The sequence below is a fragment of the Pseudochaenichthys georgianus genome, chromosome 7 (genome assembly GCF_902827115.2).
Source record: "Pseudochaenichthys georgianus chromosome 7, fPseGeo1.2, whole genome shotgun sequence".
Classification (NCBI taxonomy): Eukaryota; Metazoa; Chordata; class Actinopteri; order Perciformes; family Channichthyidae; genus Pseudochaenichthys; species Pseudochaenichthys georgianus.
Genome location: NC_047509.1, coordinates 4355378 through 4366911, shown reverse-complemented (window position 1 = coordinate 4366911; position 11534 = coordinate 4355378). Strand labels below are relative to the sequence as shown.

The 11534-nt window shown below is 42.3% G+C and overlaps 1 pseudogene; it reads right to left on the bottom strand.

The window, feature by feature from the left end:
* Positions 1 to 3400: 3400 nt before the first annotated feature.
* The window catches only part of LOC117449134 (PDZ domain-containing protein 4-like), a 74509-nt pseudogene continuing 66375 nt past the window's right edge, over positions 3401 to 11534 (bottom strand).

Sequence of the window (11534 nt, the reverse complement as noted above, 5' to 3'; positions counted from 1 at the left end):
GTTCCTTCTTTAAATGATGAAGTCCCCGCCTCCAAACACAACACAGCTCTACGCTCCTCCCCAGCGCAAAAACACTACGGTCTAAAAATACTCTATTGAAGTTGAACTGAATTCAAAATGTCACTGGGTAAAAGCACAAAGTATCAAGCATAGAAAATGTATAAATAATCATATGCATAAAAGCACTTTCAAAGGATTATCATAGAATATTTGGTTTAATGATCATTTATCTTTTTACTGTAGAGCCAATTTTGAGATACTTTGAAGGCTGTCTGGTTATAGTACTCGTAAAATAGCTGCATCCGATCGTCATGTTTGTAGTTCAACACGTACTGTATGTTGCCTCAATGTCAAATCCTCACTTCACCTGTTAAATAAATGTAGTCTATCAAAAAGTAAAATATTTTCTTGTAAGTCAAGTCGATTGGAAATATAAAATGTATTAGTATTACATTTGAATACATAAGTAGAGTATAAGTAAGGAATGTCATCATTGCGACTGAGGTAATTGAGTTCAAATGTGACCTCTGCCTGGTGTCTTCTCGTCTCTGTTAATGTGCTGTTTACATTGAAGTGTCAGTTAGTTCTGTGAACGCTAGGTGTCGCTCTCACTACATATAGATTGCTTGTGTGCTTCAAAGAGTCATGCCATTTACTGACGCTAACACATGGTGGCAGCAAGATAAGTTAATGTTTACAGTGAATGGAGGAGAATTCCCTGTTTCTCTGGCCTCTTGAATGTCATTTATATATTGAAATGATCGATGCTTCATATTTCTAGGCTTCACTCCTTTTTGTTGGTATAGTGTTGGTTTTCATAGGGTCTAATGTGATTAGCCTGCATGGGCCTCTCTGTAGACGAAGCACCTTTCTATATCCCACTCTGTATCTTAAAGGTGGGGTCGGTCACTTTGGAGAAACCAGCTCGAGTGGCTAGAATTTGAAAATACACAACCGGAACAAACCTGCCCCTTCCTCACAGAGCCCCCCCCCAACACACAGGAACGCGCACACGACCAATGAGGGCACGAGATAAATGTGTGCCCAGATGGAGGGCTGACAGGCAGGTAGGCCATCCAGTTACTTTAGCCGGGCCGAGGCAGATGATTGGTCGTGCTTTTTACAGCGCCACGGCTTCCACAGGTGACATTTTTTATGTATTCAGTGTCAAAGCATTTATGTATTCATTGCTTTCGGGATGTTAAGAGCATTCCATGGAATATAACAACAAGTGTTTTTGAAATAAATGACATACCCCAACTTTAATTCATAAAAAATAATCATAATAAACAGAAAAAAATAAATAAATAAGGCAACAATTTAAAAAACCAAACTGAACATTTATTAAGCAATGTTTTATTGATGATATTAGATACTTTAATAATACTACAGACATACAATGGACAGAGGTTAGACAGACATGTTCAGACTATAATCTGCCCTTTAGTAGTATGTGGTTATCTTCCTCTTATGATTGTAATGCTGGATAATCATGGGTTGTAGTAACTATCCATGTATGAATCCTTGGTCTGGACAGCCATTTTGGGATTGGCAGATATATCCTGTCGTTGTGTTTATTGTGTAACATGAAGAGACAACCAAGGTATTGCTTGTTTAATATTCAAGCAGGACAACAATAATGTCTTCAATTTGACATTTGAATGCAGTCTTGAAGTTCACTTGATGAACCTTAAAGATACATTAAGAACTTTCCAGTGAGAGAGGAAGTTGTATTTGTCATGATCAGTTTGTGGGTCTCCAGCAGAACTGAAGCAACATATTTTTTAACAAATAACTCAGACTGCTATTTTTCTTAGCTTCGTGGCTATTGACATTGACAAGTTGGCCTGTTGACTGCATCTCTTATTATAACTAAGAAGCTTTACGAGTCACAGACAACTTGGCGACAGTACGGCACATTGTAAGCGAGGTGTTGCATTTTGAAATACTGCATTCCAAATTGTACTCAAGTAAAAGTACAAAAGTAGTACCACAAAATACACTGAAGTGCAGACAGTATAACTACACATTTTCCAGTATGGCGCATATCAGCTCTAAGAATATTACATTATTGTAGTATAATTATAAATGCAATTAATATGAGTGTTGCACTTGGTAAAGGTGGGGATTATTATACTGCTGAGGCAAAAAGTAAAATAACACATTCATAAGTAGATTTATATTCTGTATTATAAATCCATAACTGCAAATTAGCTAGTTTGCTAAATGAATGTAGGTGATTCAAAAGCAAAACATTGCCTCAAAAATGTAGTAAAAGTGAAGTACAAGTACTGTCAAAATTGTACTAGAGTATTGTACTTGAGTAAAATGTACTTAACATTCAACCAATGCATTGTAGTAACTATTTTTGTGTTTTTGATTAAATAAAAGGATGTGTTAATAAAACCATCTGATTTGTAATGCCACATATTAATAAATGTTATTTGGTTGTTCTATGTCAGTATGAATGTTTACAGTAACGTATGTGTGTGTGTGTGTGTGTGTGTGTGTGTGTGTGTGTGTGTGTGTTGTGTCTGTGTGTGTGTGTGTGTGTGTGTGTGTGTGGTGTGTGTGTGTGTGGCCTAGCATTACCATCCTTGTGGGGACCTAGAATCTGTTTACACAGTCACGTGTGGGGAACTCGCATGAGGGCAAACAAAACTCATTATTGAGATGAACACACACACACACACACACACACACACACACACACACACACACACACACACACACACACACACACACACACACACACACACACACACACACACACACACACACACACCACACACACACCACACAGAGTATATCATGGAAGAAGCTTCTGCTGGCCTGTCTGCACACAGTTAATAAGTCTGTGTGATGGATGAATGGAGACACGCAGCTCTCATCTCTGTAAACCGCCTACATGTTGTTTCTCTCTGTCTTTTTGACTTTATTTTATTGACCGACTTCTTTATTATTTCACATTAACCCCCATCTCCCTCCTCTATATTTTAAGAATGTATTCATGCTTCATTGTCAGGTTCATATCAGTATTTAGTGTCTCTACTGTGACATGTCTTCACTCTTTAATGTTCAAAAAGCTCTTTTCTCACACTGCCTGTGCTGCAGACCTCTTTCCACCCTCTGTCTGAAACCAGAGCCCGGTCCTGATCTGATTGTCATTGGTCCCACCCCTTAGCCTATCACGTACAATGCGTTGGATCGCTAGCCAACAGAAGTGTGAGTGTTACATAGTGATGTCACTTTGTCACGGAAGTAAACAAAGGAAGAAGACCAGGGAAAACATTTTTTATTTCACTTCATTTTAATTTAATCACTCTCCGTTTTTTGCACGTTCACTACTAAAACTTTCTGCACATGGCTTTCACACTACACCCACTTTAGATTCCAAGAATTATGTCCAATAACCCACAATGTTTAATACTTAATTCATGCATTTCATTATTCAATATTAATGTCTTAATTATACACAGGTCCAACACAATGAAGCCCCGACCACACGGAGAACCGTTCTGCTGCAGGGGAAAACCCACGAGCAACTAAACATAGTCGTCGATATATGAACAATATAATGTGTATTAAGGTAAAAAACAACAACAACAACAAAAGAACAAATGTTAGGCGTCTTCGTTTCCCCTCAGGAGTTTTTAAAAGGCATTCTGGGAAAGTGATTTTACAAAATGATGCACCAGTTGAATGAAGGCAAAGAGAAGCCCCCCTGTCTTCTAAACGGTATATGTTCCTATACAACGAAACGGCACTCTCGAAAAAGAAAAAAAAGAAATCAGTACAAAACTTCAGACAACAAAAACTACTTCTCAGGTTTGGTAAAAAGAAAATCATGTTTTGGCTTAAAATGTCAACTGTATGTTTGTTTTATTTATAAAATGTAAATGTAGAAGAAGTCATTGTTGAGTTTTGGTTACAGTCTTGTGTTCAGTTGCATGGAAACCTAATTTTTCGGAGACCGGGATCCTTTAATGCACATAATGGTTGACTACTGAATGTTGATCAATAGTAGAATCTCCCTCAGTATTTTATTATTATTTAAGACTATTGTGTCAATATGTTTCTGCACCGTATATTTCTGTACATTTAGAGATGCGTAGATTCTGAGACGTGAAGCTCAGAAGATCTGAAACAGAAACCTCACCTGACTTTCTCTGACTCTTCAGATATGTTTCTTTTATATCGAAACTAAATATGAAAAGTTCAAAAAGTTATTCTCTTAAAGTTTGCCGTCCCATCTCCACACTGTTCAGCATCTCAGTGTCCGCACTCCAGACGCTGGGAAACCTTTTATCATGATGCAGAATTACGTGGGCATTTCCTTACCTTGCTTTAAGTCTCCTCGGACAGAAAGTAAATCCTATTGTTGCCTCACATTATAATGTAAGATAACGGTAAACTATAACCAGCAACAGATGTTCGGCTGAGCTTCTGATGAATCAGAAACAACCTCCATGGTTTTAAACAATTTTCCTCCAATCTTCCCAATTTCTTCCCAATGTTTTATGACCAAGATTCAAAAAGTCCAAAGTTCGCACAATGTCCCACAGACGCATATTTATCTCAGTTTGCACCAAATAGTGTCTCTTAATGTCCAGTTAAGTCTTTTCATTTGAGTTTGTATGCAATTGTAGTAGATGTACCTTCCAGATCGAGACTCTAAGGCTTCTCCTTTAAGTAATCCTGATTTCTGTGATAGTTTTTTTGGGTGACATTTTAGGCATCTCCTGCTGCACTTGTCCTTATTCTCCACCCTCTTGTTAACTTGTATATTCCCTTTTATTCTCCGTTTGTAATTCCACTTGTAGTCGGTATCAAAGACAGTTCATGGAACAGTTTCTAGCAGATCTTTCCCGTACACCAAAATGTTCAACGTTTTAAATCTCCTCTTTAAATCCAACCCTGTCAAGTCTTCTTCCCGCTCATATAAGTTCAAGCTTCGATATCATATTTCCCAGTTTGTATCGTCAGTATTCGTAAGTCCTCCCTCTGTCCTCCGGTCACACCGTGGTCACGGAGAGAAGAGGGTTGTATATCTTCTTCCCGTCCGGAGACCTGAGCCGTGCGCCAGCAGCTCCTGGATGGTGATCCAGTTGTCGAGGATTCGCCGGTTCCTCTTCTTGGTGATCTTCTTCTGGCTCAGTAACAGGATGTTGTTGCCGGGGGAGTCCTGACGGGCGTGCAGCGGCGAGGAATGAAGTTCTGTCGATGAGGCGTCCCTGGATACAAAAAAACAAAACAAAAGATTTCGATTGCTTTAGCTGTCATTGTTTTTGCACATTGAGTATGCGTATTACCCTGGAGTCCTGAAAGACTATATTGCTTTCATCTGTTGCACTCAAGATGGCTCTTATCATTTGGGAAACCTGATATACCTTATCTTCACATTTAAATGGATACTTTGCACATTTGTATCATGTTTATAGTATCCAGAAGCAGTATTTTGGTCTGTGACTTTTTTCTTTGTATTTATTTATTGTGTATTCTATAAATAATCCATATTATTAGTTCTTAATTCACGGTGAATGCCTTATAACCTGCTGCTGTCCAAAATATCAAAAATATTTATTTCAGGGTTTCAGGAGCTCTGTTTTTTAGCCAAGTGCTAAATGACTGACAGCACATACCAAATAATACAAACCCACACCTCCTTTGTTTTTGCTTGCATTTGTTTACATAATGCATTTCCCTTTGGTCAAAGTTATGCAATCTTTGCTACATATTCCAGCTGTGAGCAAGGACTCCGTTTACAAGTGGTTTTACTGCCTGAGAAGCTCTGAGTGAACCAGTGAACTTTTTGTAGGATTCAGCCTTAAGCTTGGTTTGCTTTCTTGACAGCTTGTAACACATGACAGCCTTTCATCTTCCCCCAGTGAACTACTTTATGCAAGCTTCAAGCGTCATGCAGCCTCAGATAGAAAGATAGAAATGTGTGAAACTCGTCACATAGTAAAGGTCTGATAGCCCTTATTCTGAGCGCTGGCCCTTTAAGAGCTGCACCCACAGGTGTTGGACATCAGTTGGTTCCCTGATTGTCTATCGGCTGCACCTGTTTGACAAACAATGATTCCCTATTAGTGTCAGTGTTTCTGATTCATGGTTTGGAATAAGAAGGAAGTTCCTACATGTCACCCTGCATCCCATCTCATCATGAGCAGAAGAAGATAAGAGGATTTTGTTGGTAATCTTGTGTGGTGAATGTTTATCTGACTGACAAACCACAAAGAACATTATTTAAGGGTGCCTTTTCGCCCTCTGTCTGAAACCAGAGCCCAGTCTGCTCTGATTGGTCAGCTGGCCGGGTTATTGTTGTGATTGGACAAACCGCTTATAGATGTCCCGCCCCTTTGCCTATCACGTACAATGTGTTGGAGCGCTAGCCAATAGAAGCGAGTGTTACATAGTGATGTCACCATGTTCCAGAAGTAAACAAAGGAGTCCAATGGATGGTTTATTTCATGTACTCATTTGGTGTAACGCTATATTCTTCAATGTAAGGATAAGCACTATGTATGTGTTTCCTTAAGTCCTTATTTTATTTAGTTTACTCAATATCTGGCCTGCGCACTCTACCTGTCTCCTTTGAGGTACTCCAGGCGGCTCTGCATCATGAACTCTCGTCTCCGCCGGTACTCCTCTGGCTCTCAGCATCTGCTGCTTCCTCTCCTCTTTACTCCAGTATCGGCCCTGTTGGAGCACAGTTTCAAACAGGTTTATCACAGGTGTAACGAGCGGTTCGGGCTTTTCTTTCTCCCCGTGTTTCCTGCAGACTGTACCTGCTTCATCTCACTGGCCGCGTCGTCGTCGGTGGTCATATGCCGCTGCGCTCCTCTCTGATCTTCATGGCTCTGGCCTTCAGCAGGCGATCTCTGACCGGGCGCTTGGCTACGTATCGAGTGCCGTCGCTCCGGACCTTTACCTGGAGGCACAGAGGACAGATCGGTCGTGGTCAGAAGTCATGCTTCAAGCAAGCATTCAGAGGCTGAGCCATATGTTGTTGTGCCGGAAGATTATCTAGCTGCTTTAAAGATCACCTAGTATACTGTTTTTCATCAATATATTATAGGTCTCAAATCAAATCAAATCAAATCAAGTTTTATTTATATAGCACATTTATAAACAATGTTTGGGTCGAGCCAAAGTGCTGTACATATAATAAAAATAGCCTACAGTAGAGACACTTACAGCAAATACAACATCACAGATTGTTCAGAATATCAGTATGAGAAAAACGACACCCTCTATCCTTAGATACAAAACATGTCTCTGAAGTGTTTTGGCTCGAAATACCAAACAGATCATTAGCCGCTTTCACACCAAGTACTTTGCCGCACTTAGTGCCCAGCACTTAGTTCCCAGCACTTAGTGCCCAGCACTTAGTGCCCCCATGTAACTAAATACAGTTCGCGTCACTTCTTCTTCTTTTGCTTTGGGTTTACTGGCAGGCCACAAACCACTTCACGGCACATACTGCCACCCAAAGTCCCCGGCCGGAAGTCCCCGGAGTTGGGGACTGGCTTCAGTAGAAGCTGCTGGGACTCCCAGCAGCTTCTACTGAAGCCTTCCGAGTAAATCGCCAGAACGCCGACACCCTCCTCATCTCCACCGCTCCCATGTTTTTTTTTGTGTTGCCATAAGTTAGTCTCTCTCTGTTGGTGCGCTGGACTAATGCTAATGCTAATAATGCTAATGCCAGAAAATACAATGGCGGCTTCAAAAAAAACTTTTCCGAGTTTTACGGGCCGTGGTATGCAATTCGCCCAGCCAATCAGAAATTGGTACTTTTTTCTCCCCAGGATAGTACCACCTCTCTAGCAGGCATTAAATATGGGGGTAAAAGTTCTCTGAACTAAGTTCTCTTTTTGGTCTGAAAGCAAAATTCCAGGCACTATCCGAACTAAACGGGAAAAGTACGGGTAAAAGTACTCCGGTGCGAAAGCGCCTATTGTAGGATCTCTGATCAGCTCATTTTCAGACAGGTTTTTATATAAATGCATCAGGACAAAAGTGAGCAAGTATTTTTCCCTGAAACTTTCAGCATCTCTTTACACAGAGGGGACACATGTTGGTTTATAAGAGACACGAGAAAGTGGATTTTGCATAATAGTTGACCTTTAATGCTAAGACCTTCTAACGTACATTTGACCTGGGATTTAACTCTGGTTAAGTAAGTAATCCTTTAAAGGAGGGAAGGCGACTCAAGATGAAACGCTCATATCATCATCACACCCTTTACCTTCCACTCCATGCGCTGTGGTGAGGCAGTCGGCGATGAGTGCGTCATCCCGAGCGGTAGAGCGAGTCCTAACCGCGAGGCGCGCGTGTATCGGTCCTCCAGACCACAGGGGGCACTGTTCACACTCCTGGGGCTGCCGGGGCCGCTGCTGCCCGTCCCCATCCCCCTCTCCTCCACCCTCGCTCTGTCCCTCCCCCGGTCCAGAGGCTCCACCAGGCCCTCGGAGGGGAGCGTCATGCAGCTCTGGTAGCGCTCCAGAGGTTTGTGCTGGCTCTGGTGTCTCCTGGTGAAATACGGACTGGACTCTGCACTTCCTCCTCCTGTAGTGCCACCTGCATGATAACAATATAATCAGCCGTCAAAATGTATCAACAATAAAAAAAAGTATTCTTGTTTACAGAAAATTTGGCTCAACATTGACAAACTAAAAGTCAAATTAGTTTAATCTATATGGTGACCTTCTCTGCTAGCTTGTGCCGCTACACACTCATTGATTGCCTGTTGAAAGGTCAGCTGTAAACAAAGTCAAAGTTTAAACATTTTGAACTTCGAACGCAGCGCTCGGCGTCAACGGTATTCATTATGAGTACCCATCCAGAGAAGTCATAGTAATTTGCACTCCAAACAGCTAATGTACGTACTGAAGTATTTGAATTTAGACACAGCGCAGGAGGATGAATTGTGTACCTGCTCTGGAGCCCTGCCCTCCGTCAGCCACGCCTCTTCGTGAAGAAGACCCCGCCTCTCTGGTCAGAGACCTGATTACGGCAACAAACCCAGAAAAATATCCAATGTTATTAAAAAATAACATACAATAATGATTAGTTTATCATATAAAAAAAACCATATACTGTAGGAGTAGTTTAGAAAGTTTAAAGATATTCGTACAAAGCTGAAAGTGTACCTGAACTTGGAGGGCGTGGAGGGGGTGGAGCTTGAGCCGTTTGCCACGTTGCCATTGGCTGTTTCGATCTTCCTGTATGTGCTGGGGGAGAAGGAGCCGCTGAGGTTGGAGTGACGTCGATCTCTGTCTCTCTCCCTCCTGTGGCGCCGCGGGGTGAGGGGGGAGTTCAGAGGAGGGAGGCGGCTGAGGGGGAGGAGAGGAGGCAGAGACATCAGTCGTCTTCCTCTATCATCTTCCTCTTCCTGGAGAGGCGGGATCTGCTCGGTGCTGACCAATGGCGTGCTGCGGCAGCTCTCCCCCCCGGTGTTGTAGGCGCTCGTGCTGTCTTTGTCGTCCGACCGCTCTCGCTCAGGAAGCTCGTTGATGGCCGACAACTCGTGATGATGAGGGTCCTTATCTTCCTCATTGTCTTCATCCATACCTACAAGTAAAGGATTGTTGTATTCTTTTCTTTATTGAGGTTAAACGTCTAAAAGGAAAAGTGTAACTGGGTACATTTTAATTGCTAAATAACATAGATCAGTATCAAGCTCCAACAACAGCAATCCCCCAACTTTGGTTTGTTTAAAATATTCCCGCGTCGCGGTTACCTGCGTCTGGGGGTCCGGGTCGCCCCACCGTCTCCTCCTCCATCATCCAGGCCTTCAGACACCTCTCTCTGAGCTGCTGCATCTTCTGCGCTCGCAGGATGTTGCGGCACTTGAACTCCAGGTGGCGCAACTCTTCCTCGATCAGCGCCATCTCATGCTCGCTTAAAGTCGGGTTGCAGTTGACGTCCACCATCGCCACCACCGAAGAAGAAGAAGCTTCCTCCTCTGCGTCTTTTCTCTCTTCCTGGTCGTTCAGCGCTTCTCTGTTGTCCTTGCGTTCGTTTTTCACAGCTTCTCTTTGCTGTCTTTCGTTCTGTTTCTCGTACTGGCACTTGATCTCCAGCAGCTCCTGGTAGCGCTGGCACTCTTCCTCCGTCAGGCCCGGCATCATCATCGTCAGAGGAGGCTGGAGGTGGTGGAGGTGGTAGTGCTAAAGGGCAAAGGTCAAAGGAGGACAGACACAAAAATCTGTCATAGAAAGTCCTTCATAACTTTCCGTATTTATAATAATTTAAATCTAGATTTGATTTTTTTCCCGTCAGACTGTTCTGATAACAAACCATTGATGTTCACAGGGTGATAGGATGAAGGGCACTCAAGGTTACTTGGCTGAATCTTATAGGATAAGTGTATCACTTAGTGTAACTTCCAAACGTTATAAAAGTTGAAACTCTACACTACAGTATCTAAGAAAATAAACTTGATGAGATGAAACCCTGAGATCGAGACCAACTTTATAGACGTATGTACATTTTGAAAGTTGTCTTTGACCGCTTAAAATGGAAGAGACCTCCTGTTAAGCTTTGTTTGCTTCCAATTCTTTCCTACCCTAACGGTACGTCCACACAGCAGCTTCAGAAGAATCTTCCACCGCTTCCAACGCTTCTCTGCCCATTGACTTTGAATGGGGATGACGTCACTTTGCCTCGCTTTTCGCCGAACTGCATTGTGGGGGAGCGAAGCGAAGATTTCCAGGATTTTCAGGATTCCAAAGTTGAGCAATGTTCAACTTTTGAAGCTGAGCTGGAAGCGCCAGCCAATCAAACACGTTTATGCAAATCTGACAGTAGAAGCGCTAGCCAATCAAACCGCGTGTAAGCAGGGAGAACCAGACCGCAGTTCATTTCCTCATATTCCAAACGAGAAATTACGGTCGCAAATCACCCGGTTCTTTACGACCAGAACTATTTACCGGGATACAAACCGGAGGAACCAGGCATGGAGGGAGGTGGCAGAGACAGTGGGTGGAACTGGTAGGTTTTCGCCTGTTTGGGGAGTTATATATATATATATATATATATATATATATATATATATTGCTCGCATAAAATCCCCGGGGTTTTTTGCTTTGTATGTCGGGGGCGGGAGATTCATGTGATTGGTTGTTGGTCGCGTTGCTCGCAAAAAATCCCCAAGCTGTCAGACACGCCCAGCTCCAAGATTTTCAAGATTTTTGAAAAGCTGCTGTGTGGACGTACCGTAAGATTCGCTCACTTTTTGTCCCGATCCATTTATATAAAAACCTTTCTGAAAATGAGCTGATCAGATTGTTTCCACTTTATGATGTCATAACAATTTTCGAGTGGCTCCTTATTTTCATCTAAAGTAACAGAGAATCAGCACTTTTGAAGCAGGGCTGAAACAGAGGGGATTATGGGTAATGCTGCAATGATCTGTTTGGTATTTCGAGTGAAACACTTCAGAGACATGTTTTGTATATATCTGAGGCCTGTAATATATTGATGAAAAACAGTATAATAAGGGAATACATTCAGTGTTGGTTTGGCCG